Genomic DNA, 12,510 nt, shown 5'->3' on the forward strand with positions numbered 1-12,510 from the left:
CCACAGAAATAAGGCTAGCAAAGAGATCCACGAAATACAGATGTAACTCTGTGAGATGAATTCACAGAACACTAAGCAGTTTCTCAGAAAGCTTCTTTCCAGATTTCATCTGAGGATATTTCCTTTTTCACCATAGCCCTCTATGGGCTTCCAAAGATCACTTTGCCAATTCCACAAGAACTGTCTTATCGAAAGGCTTCTTGAGGGGAAAGCTGTAACTCCGTGAGATGATTTCACAGAACACAAAGAAGTTTCTCAGAAAAATTCTTTCTCTTTTTTATCGGAGGATATTTCCTTTGGCCCTATAGTCTTCAAAGGGATCCGAAATATCTGTTCTCAGATTCCACAGAAATAAGGCTAGCAAAGAGATCCACGAAATACAGATGTAACTCTGTGAGATGAATTAACAGAACACTAAGCAGTTTCTCACAAAGCTTCTTTCGAGATTTCATCTGAGGATATTTCCTTTTTCACCATAGCCCTCTATGGGCTTCAAATATCACTTTGCCAATTCCACAAGAACTGTCTTAGCGAAAGGCTTCTTGAGGAGAAAGCTGTAACTCTATGAGATGATTTCACAGATCACAAAGAAGTTTCTCAGAAAGCTTCTTTCTCTTTCTTATCGGAGGATATTTCCTTTGGCCATATAGTCTTCAAAGGGATCCGAAATCTCTGTTCTCAGATTCCACAGAAATAAGGCTAGCAAAGAGATCCACGAAATACAGATGTAACTCTGTGAGATGAATTAACAGAACACTAAGCAGTTTCTCAGAAAGCTTCTTTTCAGATTTCATCTGAGGATATTTCCTTTTTCACCATAGCCCTCTATGGGCTTCCAAATATCACTTTGCCAATTCCACAACAACTGTCTTAGCGAAAGGCTTCTTGAGGGGAAAGCTGTAACTCTGTGAGATGATTTCACAGAATACAAAGAAGTTTCTCAGAAAGCTTCTTTCTCTTTGTTATCGGAGGATATTTCCTTCGGCCCTATAGTCTTCAAAGGTATCCGAAATATCTGTTCTCAGATTCCACAGAAATAAGGCTAGCAAAGAGATCCACGAAATACAGATGTAACTCTCTGAGAAGAATTAACAGAACACTAAGCATTTTCTCAGAAAGCTTCTTTCCAGATTTCATCTGAGGATATTTCCTTTTTCACCATAGCCCTCTATGGGCTTCCAAATATCACTTTGCCAATTCCACAAGAACTGTCTTAGCGAAAGGCTTCTTGAGGAGAAAGCTATAACTATGTGAGAAGATTTCAAAGAACACAAAGAAGTTTCTCAGAAAGCTTCTTTCTCTTTGTTATCTGAGGATATTTCCTTTGGCCTTATAGTCTTCAAAGGGATCCGAAATATCTGTTCTCAGATTCCACAGAAATAAGGCTAGCAAAGACATCCACGAAATACACTTGTAACACTGTGAGATGAATTAAGAGAACACTCAGCAGTTTCTCAGAAAGCTTCTTTCCAGATTTCATCTGAGGATATTTCCTTTTTCACCATAGCCCTCTAAGGGCTTCCAAATATCACTTTGCCAATTCCACAAGTACTGTCTTAGCGAAAGGCTTCTTGAGGGGAAAGCGGTAACTCTGTGAGATGATTTCACAGAACACAAAGAAGTTTCTCAGAAAGCTTCTTTCTCTTTGTTATCGGAGGATATTTCCTTTGGCCCTATAGTCTTCAAAGGGATCCGAAATATCTGTTTTCAGATTCCACAGAAATAAGGCTAGCAAAGAGATCCAGGAAATACAGATGTAACTCTGTGAGATGAATTAACAGAACACTAAGCAGTTTCTCAGAAAGCTTCTTTCCAGATTTCATCTGAGGATATTTCCTTTTTCACCATAGCCCTCTATGGGCTTCCAAATATCACTTTGCCAATTCCACAACAACTGTCTTAGCGAAAGGCTTCTTGAGGGGAAAGCTGTAACTCTGTGAGATGATTTCACAGAACACAAAGAAGTTTCTCAGAAAGCTTCTTTCTCTTTGTTATCGGAGGATATTTCCTTTGGCCCTATAGTCTTCAAAGGGATCCGAAATATCTGTTCTCAGATTCCACAGAAATAAGGCTAGCAAAGAGATCCACGAAATACACATGTAACTCTGTGAGATGAATTAACAGAACACTAAGCAGTTTCTCAGAAAGCTTCTTTCCAGATTTCATCTGAGGATATTTCCTTTTTCACCATTGACCTCTATGGGCTTCCAAATATCACTTTGCCAATTCCACAAGAAGTGTCTTAGCGAAAGGCTTCTTGAGGGGAAAGCTGTAACTCTGTGAGATGATTTCACAGAACACAAAGAAGATTCTCAGAAAGCTTCTTTCTCTTTGTTATCGGAGGATATTTCCTTTGGCCCTATAGTCTTCAAAGGGTTCCGAAATATCTGTTCTCAGATTCCACGGAAATAAGGCTAGAAAAGAGATCCACGAAATACACATGTAACTCTGTGAGATGAATTGACAGAACACTAAGCAGTTTCTCAGAAAGCTTCTTTCCAGATTTCATCTGAGGATATTTCCTTTTTCACCATAGCCCTCTATGGGCTTCCAAATATCACTTTGCCAATTCCACAAGAACTGTCTTAGCGAAAGGCTTCTTGAGGGGAAAGCTGTAACTCTGTGAGATGATTTCACAGAACACAAAGAAGTTTCTCAGAAAGCTTCTTTCTCTTTGTTATCGGAGGATATTTCCTTTGGCCCTATAGTCTTCAAAGGGATCCGAAATATCTGTTCTCAGATTCCACAGAAATAAGGCTAGCAAAGAGATCCACGAAATACACATGTAACTCTGTGAGATGAATTAACAGAACACTAAGCAGTTTCTCAGAAAGCTTCTTTCCAGATTTCATCTGAGGATATTTCCTTTTTCACCATAGCCCTCTATGGGCTTCCAAATATCACTTTGCCAATTCCACAAGAACTGTCTTAGCGAAAGGCTTCTTAAGGGGAAAGCTGTAACTCTGTGAGATGATTTCACAGAACACAAAGAAGTTTCTCAGAAAGCTTCTTTCTCTTTGTTATCGGAGGATATTTCCTTTGGCCCTATAGTCTTCAAAGGGATCCGAAATATCTGTTCTCAGATTCCACAGAAATAAGGCTAGCAAAGAGGTCCACGAAATACAGATGTAACTCTGTGAGATGAATTAACAGAACACTAAGCAGTTTCTCAGAAAGCTTCTTTCCAGATTTCATCTGAGGATATTTCCTTTTTCACCATAGCCCTCTATGGGCTTCCAAATATCACTTTGCCAATTCCACAAGAACTGTCTTAGCGAAAGGCTTCTTAAGGGGAAAGTTGTAACTCTGTGAGATGATTTCACAGAACACAAAGAAGTTTCTCAGAAAGCTTCTTTCTCTTTGTTATCGGAGGATATTTCCTTTGGCCCTATAGTCTTCAAAGGGATCCGAAATATCTGTTCTCAGATTCCACAGAAATAAGGCTAGCAAAGAGGTCCACGAAATAGAGATGTAACTCTGTGAGATGAATTAACAGAACACTAAGCAGTTTCTCAGAAAGCTTCTTTCCAGATTTCATCTGAGGATATTTCCTTTTTTAACAATAGCCCTCTATGGGCTTCCAAATATCACTTTGTCAATTCCACAAGAAGTGTCTTAGCGGAAGGCTTCTTGAGGGGAAAGCTGTAACGCTGTGAGATGATTTCACAGAACACAAAGAAGTTTCTCAGAAAGCTTCTTTCTCTTTGTTATCGGAGGATATTTCCTTTGGCCCTATAGTCTTCAAAGGGATTCGAAATATCTGTTCTCAGATTCCACAGAAATAAGGCTAGCAAAGAGATCCACGAAATACAGATGTAACTCTGTGAGATGAATTCACAGAACACTAAGCAGTTTCTCAGAAAGCTTCTTTCCAGATTTCATCTGAGGATATTTCCTTTTTCACCATAGCCCTCTGCGGGCTTCCAAATATCACTTTGCCAATTCCACAAGAACTGTCTTAGCGAAAGGCTTCTTGAGGAGAAAGCTGTAACTCTGTGAGATGATTTCACAGAACACAAAGAAGTTTCTCAGATAGCTTCTTTCTCTTTGTTATCGGAGGATATTTCCTTTGGCCCTACAGTCTTCAAAGGGATCCGAAATCTCTTTTCTCAGATTCCACAGAAATAAGGCTAGCAAAGAGATCCACGAAATACAGATGTAACTCTGTGAGATGAATTAACAGAACACTAAGCAGTTTCTCAGAAAGCTTCTTTTCAGATTTCATCTGAGGATATTTCCTTTTTCACCATAGCCCTCTATGGGCTTCCAAATATCACTTTGCCAATTCCACAACAACTGTCTTAGCGAAAGGCTTCTTGAGGGGAAAGCTGTAACTCTGTGAGATGATTTCACGGAATACAAAGAAGTTTCTCAGAAAGCTTCTTTCTCTTTGTTATCGGAGGATATTTCCTTCGGCCCTATAGTCTTCAAAGGGATCCGAAATATCTGTTCTCAGATTCCACAGAAATAAGGCTAGCAAAGAGATCCACGAAATACAGATGTAACTCTGTGAGAAGAATTAACAGAACACTAAGCATTTTCTCTGAAAGCTTCTTTCCAGATTTCATCTGAGGATATTTCCTTTTTCACCATAGCCCTCTATGGGCTTCCAAATATCACTTTGACAATTCCACAAGAACTGTCTTAGCGAAAGGCTTCTTGAGGAGAAAGCTATAACTCTGTGAGAAGATTTCAAAGAACACAAAGAAGTTTCTCAGAAAGCTTCTTTCTCTTTGTTATCGGAGGATATTTCCTTTGGTCTTATAGTCTTCAAAGGAATCCGAAATATCTGTTCTCAGATTCCACAGAAATAAGGCTAGCAAAGACATCCACGAAATACACTTGTAACACTGTGAGATGAATTAAGAGAACACTCAGCAGTTTCTCAGAAAGCTTCTTTCCAGATTTCATCTGAGGATATTTCCTTTTTCACCATAGCCCTCTAAGGGCTTCCAAATATCACTTTGCCAATTCCACAAGAACTGTCTTAGCGAAAGGCTTCTTGAGGGGAAAGCTGTAACTCCGTGAGATGATTTCACAGAACACAAAGAAGTTTCTCAGAAAGCTTCTTTCTCTTTGTTATCGGAGGATATTTCCTTTGGCCCTATAGTCTTCAAAGGGATCCGAAATATCTGTTATCAGATTCCACAGAAATAAGGCTAGCAAAGAGATCCACGAAATACACATGTAACTCTGTGAGATGAATTAACAGAACACTAAGCAGTTTCTCAGAAAGCTTCTTTCCAGATTTCATCTGAGGATATTTCCTTTTTCACCATAGCCCTCTATGGGCTTCCAAATATCACTTTGCCAATTCCACAAGAACTGTCTTAGCGAAAGGCTTCTTAAGGGGAAAGCTGTAACTCTGTGAGATGATTTCACAGAACACAAAGAAGTTTCTCAGAAAGCTTCTTTCTCTTTGTTATCGGAGGATATTTCCTTTGGCCCTATAGTCTTCAAAGGGATCCGAAATATCTGTTCTCAGATTCCACAGAAATAAGGCTAGCAAAGAGGTCCACGAAATACAGATGTAACTCTGTGAGATGAATTAACAGAACACTAAGCAGTTTCTCAGAAAGCTTTTTTCCAGATTTCATCTGAGGATATTTCCTTTTTTAACAATAGCCCTCTATGGGCTTCCAAATATCACTTTGTCAATTCCACAAGAAGTGTCTTAGCGGAAGGCTTCTTGAGGGGAAAGCTGTAACGCTGTGAGATGATTTCACAGAACACAAAGAAGTTTCTCAGAAAGCTTCTTTCTCTTTTTTATCGGAGGATATTTCCTTTGGCCCTATAGTCTTCAAAGGGATCCGAAATATCTGTTCTCAGAATCCATAGAAATAAGGCTACCAAAGAGATCCACGAAATACACATGTAACTCTGTGAGATGAATTAACAGAACACTAAGCAGTTTCTCAGAAAGCTTCTTTCCAGATTTCATCTGAGGATATTTCCTTTTTCACCATAGCCCTCTATGGGCTTCCAAATATCACTTTGCCAATTCCACAAGAACTGTCTTAGCGAAAGGCTTCTTTAGGGGAAAGCTGTAACTCTGTGAGATGATTTCACAGAACACAAAGAAGTTTCTCAGAAAGCTTCTTTCTCTTTGTTATCAGAGGATATTTCCTTTGGCCCTATAGTCTTCAAAGGGATCCGAAATATCTGTTCTCAGATTCCACAGAAATAAGGCTAGCAAAGAGATCCACGAAATACAGATGTAACTCTGTGAGATGAATTAACAGAACACTAAGCAGTTTCTCAGAAAGCTTCTTTCCAGATTTCATCTGAGGATATTCCCTTTTTCACCATAGCCATCTATGGGCTTCCAAATATCACTTTGCCAATTCCACAAGAACTGTCTTAGCGAAAGGCTTCTTGAGGGGAAAGCTGTAACTCTGTGAGATGATTTCACAGAACACAAAGAAGTTTCTCAGAAAGCTTCTTTCTCTTTGTTATCGGAGGATATTTCCTTTGGCCCTATAGTCTTCAAAGGGATTCGAAATATCTGTTCTCAGATTCCACAGAAATAAGGCTAGCAAAGAGATCCACGAAATACAGATGTAACTCTGTGAGATGAATTCACAGAACACTAAGCAGTTTCTCAGAAAACTTCTTTCCAGATTTCATCTGAGGATATTTCCTTTTTCACCATAGCCCTCTGCGGGCTTCCAAATATCACTTTGCCAATTCCACAAGAACTGTCTTAGCGAAAGGCTTCTTGAAGAGAAAGCTGTAACTCTGTGAGATGATTTCACAGAACACAAAGAAGTTTCTCAGAAAGCTTCTTTCTCTTTGTTATCGGAGGATATTTCCTTTGGCCCTATAGTCTTCAAAGGGATCCGAAATATCTGTTCTCAGATTCCACAGAAATAAGGCTAGCAAAGAGATCCACGAAATACAGATGTAACTCTGTGAGATGAATTAACAGAACACTAAGCAGTTTCTCAGAAAGCTTCTTTCAGGATTTCATCTGAGGATATTTCCTTTTTCACCATAGCCCTCTATGGGCTTCCAAATATCACTTTGCCAATTCCACAAGAACTGTCTTAGCGAAAGGCTTCTGGAGGGGAAAGCTGTAACTCTGTGAGATGATTTCACAGAACACAAAGAAGTTTCTCAGAAAGCTTCTTTCTCTTTGTTATCGGAGGATATTTCCTTTGGCCCTATAGTCTTCAAAGGGATCCGAAATATCTGTTCTCAGATTCCACAGAAATAAGGCTAGCAAAGAGATCCACGAAATACACATGTAACTCTGTGAGATGAATTAACAGAACACTAAGCAGTTTCTCAGAAAGATTCTTTCCAGATTTCATCTGAGGATATTTCCTTTTTCACCATAGACCTCTGTGGGCTTCCAAATATCACTTTGCCAATTCCACAAGAACTGTCTTAGCGAAAGGCTTTTTGAGGGGAAAGCTGTAACTCTGTGAGATGATTTCACAGAACACAAAGAAGTTTCTCAGAAAGCTTCTTTCTCTTTGTTATCGGAGGATATTTCCTTTGGCCCTATAGTCTTCAAAGGGTTCCGAAATATCTGTTCTCAGATTCCACAGAAAGAAGGCTAGCAAAGAGATCCACGAAATACACATGTAACTCTGTGAGATGAATTAACAGAACACTAAGCAGTTTCTCAGAAAGCTTCTTTCCAGATTTCATCTGAGGATATTTCCTTTTTCACCATAGCCCTCTATGGGCTTCCAAATATCACTTTGCCATTTCCACAAGAACTGTCTTAGCGAAAGGCTTCTTTAGGGGAAAGCTGTAACTCTGTGAGATGATTTCACAGAACACAAAGAAGTTTCTCAGAAAGCTTCTTTCTCTTTGTTATCAGAGGATATTTCCTTTGGCCCTATAGTCTTCAAAGGGATCCGAAATATCTGTTCTCAGATTCCACAGAAATAAGGCTAGCAAAGAGATCCACGAAACACAGATGTAACTCTGTGAGATGAATTAACAGAACACTAAGCAGTTTCTCAGAAAGCTTCTTTCCAGATTTCATCTGAGGATATTTCCTTTTTCACCATAGCCCTCTATGGGCTTCCAAATATCACTTTGCCAATTCCACAAGAACTGTCTTAGCGAAAGGCTTCTTTAGGGGAAAGCTGTAACTCTGTGAGATGATTTCACAGAACAAAAAGAAGTTTCTCAGAAAGCTTCTTTCTCTTTGTTATCGGAGGATATTTCCTTTGGCCCTATAGTCTTCCAAGGGATCCGAAATATCTGTTCTCAGATTCCACAGAAATAAGTCTAGCAAAGAGATCCACGAAATACACATGTAACTCTGTGAGATGAATTAACAGAACACTAAGCAGTTTCTCAGAAAGCTTCTTTCCAGATTTCATCTGAGGATATTTCCTTTTTCACCATAGCCCTCTATGGGCTTCCAAATATCACTTTGCCAATTCCACAAGAACTGTCTTAGCGAAAGGCTTCTTATGGGGAAAGCTGTAACTCTGTGAGATGATTTCACAGAACACAAAGAAGTTTCTCAGAAAGCTTCTTTCTCTTTGTTATCAGAGGATATTTCCTTTGGCCCTATAGTCTTCAAAGGGATCCGAAATATCTGTTCTCAGATTCCACAGAAATAAGGCTAGCAAAGAGGTCCACGAAATACAGATGTAACTCTGTGAGATGAATTAACAGAACACTAAGCAGTTTCTCAGAAAGCTTCTTTCCAGATTTCATCTGAGGATATTTCCTTTTTTAACAATAGCCCTCTATGGGCTTCCAATTATCACTTTGTCAATTCCACAAGAAGTGTCTTAGCGAAAGGTTTCTTGAGGGGAAAGCTGTAACTCTGTGGGATGATTTCACAGAACACAAAGAAGTTTCTCAGAAAGCTTCTTTCTCTTTTTTATCGGAGGATATATCCTTTGGCCCTATAGTCTTCAAAGGGATCCGAAATATCTGTTCTCAGATTCCACAGAAATAAGTCTTGCAAAGAGATCCTCGAAATACAGATGTAACTCTGTGAGATGAATTAACAGAACACTAATCAGTTTCTCAGAAAGCTTCTTTCCAGATTTCATCAGAGGATATTTCCTTTTTCACCATAGCCCTCTATGGGCTTCCAAATATCACTTTGCCAATTCCACAAGAACTGTCTTAGCGAAAGGCTTCTTTAGGGGAAAGCTGTAACTCTGTGAGATGATTTCACAGAACACAAAGAAGTTTCTCAGAAAGCTTCTTTCTCTTTGTTATCAGAGGACATTTCCTTTGGCCCTATAGTCTTCAAAGGGATCCGAAATATCTGTTCTCAGATTCCACAGAAATAAGTCTAGCAAAGGGATCCACGAAATACAGATGTAACTCTGTGAGATGAATTAACAGAACACTAAGCAGTTTCTCAGAAAGCTTCTTTCCAGATTTCATCTGAGGATATTTCCTTTTTCACCATAGCCCTCTATGGGCTTCCAAATATCACTTTGCCAATTCCACAACAACTGTCTTAGCGAAAGGCTTCTTGAGGGGAAAGCTGTAACTCTGTGAGATGATTTCACAGAACACAAAGAAGTTTCTCAGAAAGCTTCTTTCTCTTTGTTATCAGAGGATATTTCCTTTGGCCCTATAGTCTTCAAAGGGATCCGAAATATCTGTTCTCAGATTCCACAGAAATAAGGCTAGCAAAGAGATCCACGAAATACAGATGTAACTCTGTGAGATGAATTAACAGAACACTAAGCAGTTTCTCAGAAAGCTTCTTTCCAGATTTCATCTGAGGATATTTCCTTTTTCACCATAGCCCTCTATGGGCTTCCAAATATCACTTTGCCAATTCCACAAGAACTGTCTTAGCGAAAGGCTACTTAAGGGGAAAGCTGTAACTCTGTGAGATGATTTCACAGAACACAAAGAAGTTTCTCAGAAAGCTTCTTTCTCTTTGTTATCAGAGGATATTTCCTTTGGCCCTATAGTCTTCAAAGGGATCCGAAATATCTGTTCTCAGATTCCACAGAAATAAGGCTAGCAAAGAGGTCCACGAAATACAGATGTAACTCTGTGAGATGAATTAACAGAACACTAAGCAGTTTCTCAGAAAGCTTCTTTCCAGATTTCATCTGAGGATATTTCCTTTTTTAACAATAGCCATCTATGGGCTTCCAATTATCTCTTTGTCAATTCCACAAGAAGTGTCTTAGCGAAAGGCTTCTTGAGGGGAAAGCTGTAACTCTGTGAGATGATTTCACAGAACACAAAGAAGTTTCTCAGAAAGCTTCTTTCTCTTTGTTATCGGAGGATATTTCCTTTGGCCCTATAGTCTTCAAAGGGTTCCGAAATATCTGTTCTCAGATTCCACAGAAAGAAGGCTAGCAAAGAGATCCACGAAATACACATGTAACTCTGTGAGATGAATTAACAGAACACTAAGCAGTTTCTCAGAAAGCTTCTTTCCAGATTTCATGTGAGGATATTTCCTTTTTCACCATAGCCCTCTATGGGCTTCCAAATATCACTTTGCCAATTCCACAAGAACTGTCTTAGCGAAAGGCTTCTTGAGGAGAAAGCTGTAACTCTGTGAGATGATTTCACAGAACACAAAGAAGTTTCTCAGAAAGCTTCTTTCTCTTTGTTATCGGAGGATATTTCCTTTGGCCCTATAGTCTTCAAAGGGATCCGAAATATCTGTTCTCAGATTCCACAGAAATAAGGCTAGCAAAGAGATCCACGAAATACAGATGTAACTCTGTGAGATGAATTAACAGAATACTAAGCAGTTTCTCAGAAAGCTTCTTTCCAGATTTCATCTGAGGATATTTCCTTTTTCACCATAGCCCTCTATGGGCTTCCAAATATCACTTTGCCAATTCCACAAGAACTGTCTTAGCGTAAGGCTTCTTGAGGGGAAAGCTGTAACTCTGTGAGACGATTTCACCGAACACAAAGATGTTTCTCAGAAAGCTTCTTTCTCTTTTTTATCGGAGGATATTTCCTTTGGCCCTATATTCTTCAAAGGGATCCGAAATATCTGTTCTCAGATTGCACAGAAATAAGGCTAGCAAAGAGATCCACGAAATACAGATGTAACTCTGTGAGATGAATTAACAGAACACTAAGCAGTTTCTCAGAAAGCTTCTTTCCAGATTTCATCTGAGGATATTTCCTTTTTCACCATAGCCCTGTATAGGCTTCCAAATATCACTTTGCCAATTCCACAAGAACTGTCTTAGCGAAAGGCTTCTTGAGGGGAAAGCTGTAACTCTGTGAGATGATTTCACAGAACACAAAGAAGTTTCTCAGAAAGCTTCTTTCTCTTTGTTATCGGAGGATATTTCCTTTGGCCCTATAGTCTTCAAAGGGATCCGAAATGTCTGTTATCAGATTCCACAGAAATAAGTCTAGCAAAGAGATCCACGAAATACACATGTAACTGTGTGAGATGAATTAACAGAACACTAAGCAGTTTCTCAGAAAGCTTCTTTCCAGATTTCATCTGAGGATATTTCCTTTTTCACCATAGCCCTCTATGGGCTTCCAAATATCACTTTGCCAATTCCACAAGAACTGTCTTAGCGAAAGGCTTCTTAAGGGTAAAGCTGTAACTCTGTGAGATGATTTCACAGAACACAAAGAAGTTTCTCAGAAAGCTTCTTTCTCTTTGTTATCGGAGGATATTTCCTTTGGCCCTATAGTCTTCCAAGGGATCCGAAATATCTGTTCTCAGATTCCACAGAAATAAGTCTAGCAAAGAGATCCACGAAATACACATGTAACTCTGTGAGATGAATTAACAGAACACTAAGCAGTTTCTCAGAAAGCTTCTTTCCAGATTTCATCTGAGGATATTTCCTTTTTCACCATAGCCCTCTATGGGCTTCCAAATATCACTTTGCCAATTCCACAACAACTGTCTTAGCGAAAGGCTTCTTAGGGGAAAGCTGTAACTCTGTGAGATGATTTCACAGAACACAAAGAAGTTTCTCAGAAAGCTTCTTTCTCTTTGTTATCGGAGGATATTTCCCTTGGCCCTATAGTCTTCCAAGGGATCCGAAATATCTGTTCTCAGATTCCACAGAAATAAGGCTAGCAAAGAGATCCACGAAATACAGATGTAACTCTGTGAGATGAATTCACAGAACACTAAGCAGTTTCTCAGAAAGCTTCTTTCCAGATTTCATCTGAGGATATTTCTTTTTTCACCATAGCCCTCTATGGGCTTCCAAAGATCACTTTGCCAATTCCACAAGAACTGTCTTATCGAAAGGCTTCTTGAGGGGAAAGCTGTAACTCTGTGAGATGATTTCACAGAACACAAAGAAGTTTCTCAGAAAAATTCTTTCTCTTTGTTATCGGAGGATATTTCCTTTGGCCCTATAGTCTTCAAAGGGATCCAAAATATCTGTTCTCAGATTCCACAGAAATAAGGCTAGCAAAGAGATCCACGAAATACAGATGTAACTCTGTGAGATGAATTAACAGAACACTAAGCAGTTTCTCACAAAGCTTCTTTCGAGATTTCATCTGAGGATATTTCCTTTTTCACCATAGCCCTCTATGGGCTTCAAATATCAC

This window comes from Macaca mulatta, chromosome 1 (genome assembly GCF_049350105.2).
Source record: "Macaca mulatta isolate MMU2019108-1 chromosome 1, T2T-MMU8v2.0, whole genome shotgun sequence".
Taxonomy (NCBI): domain Eukaryota; kingdom Metazoa; phylum Chordata; class Mammalia; order Primates; family Cercopithecidae; genus Macaca; species Macaca mulatta.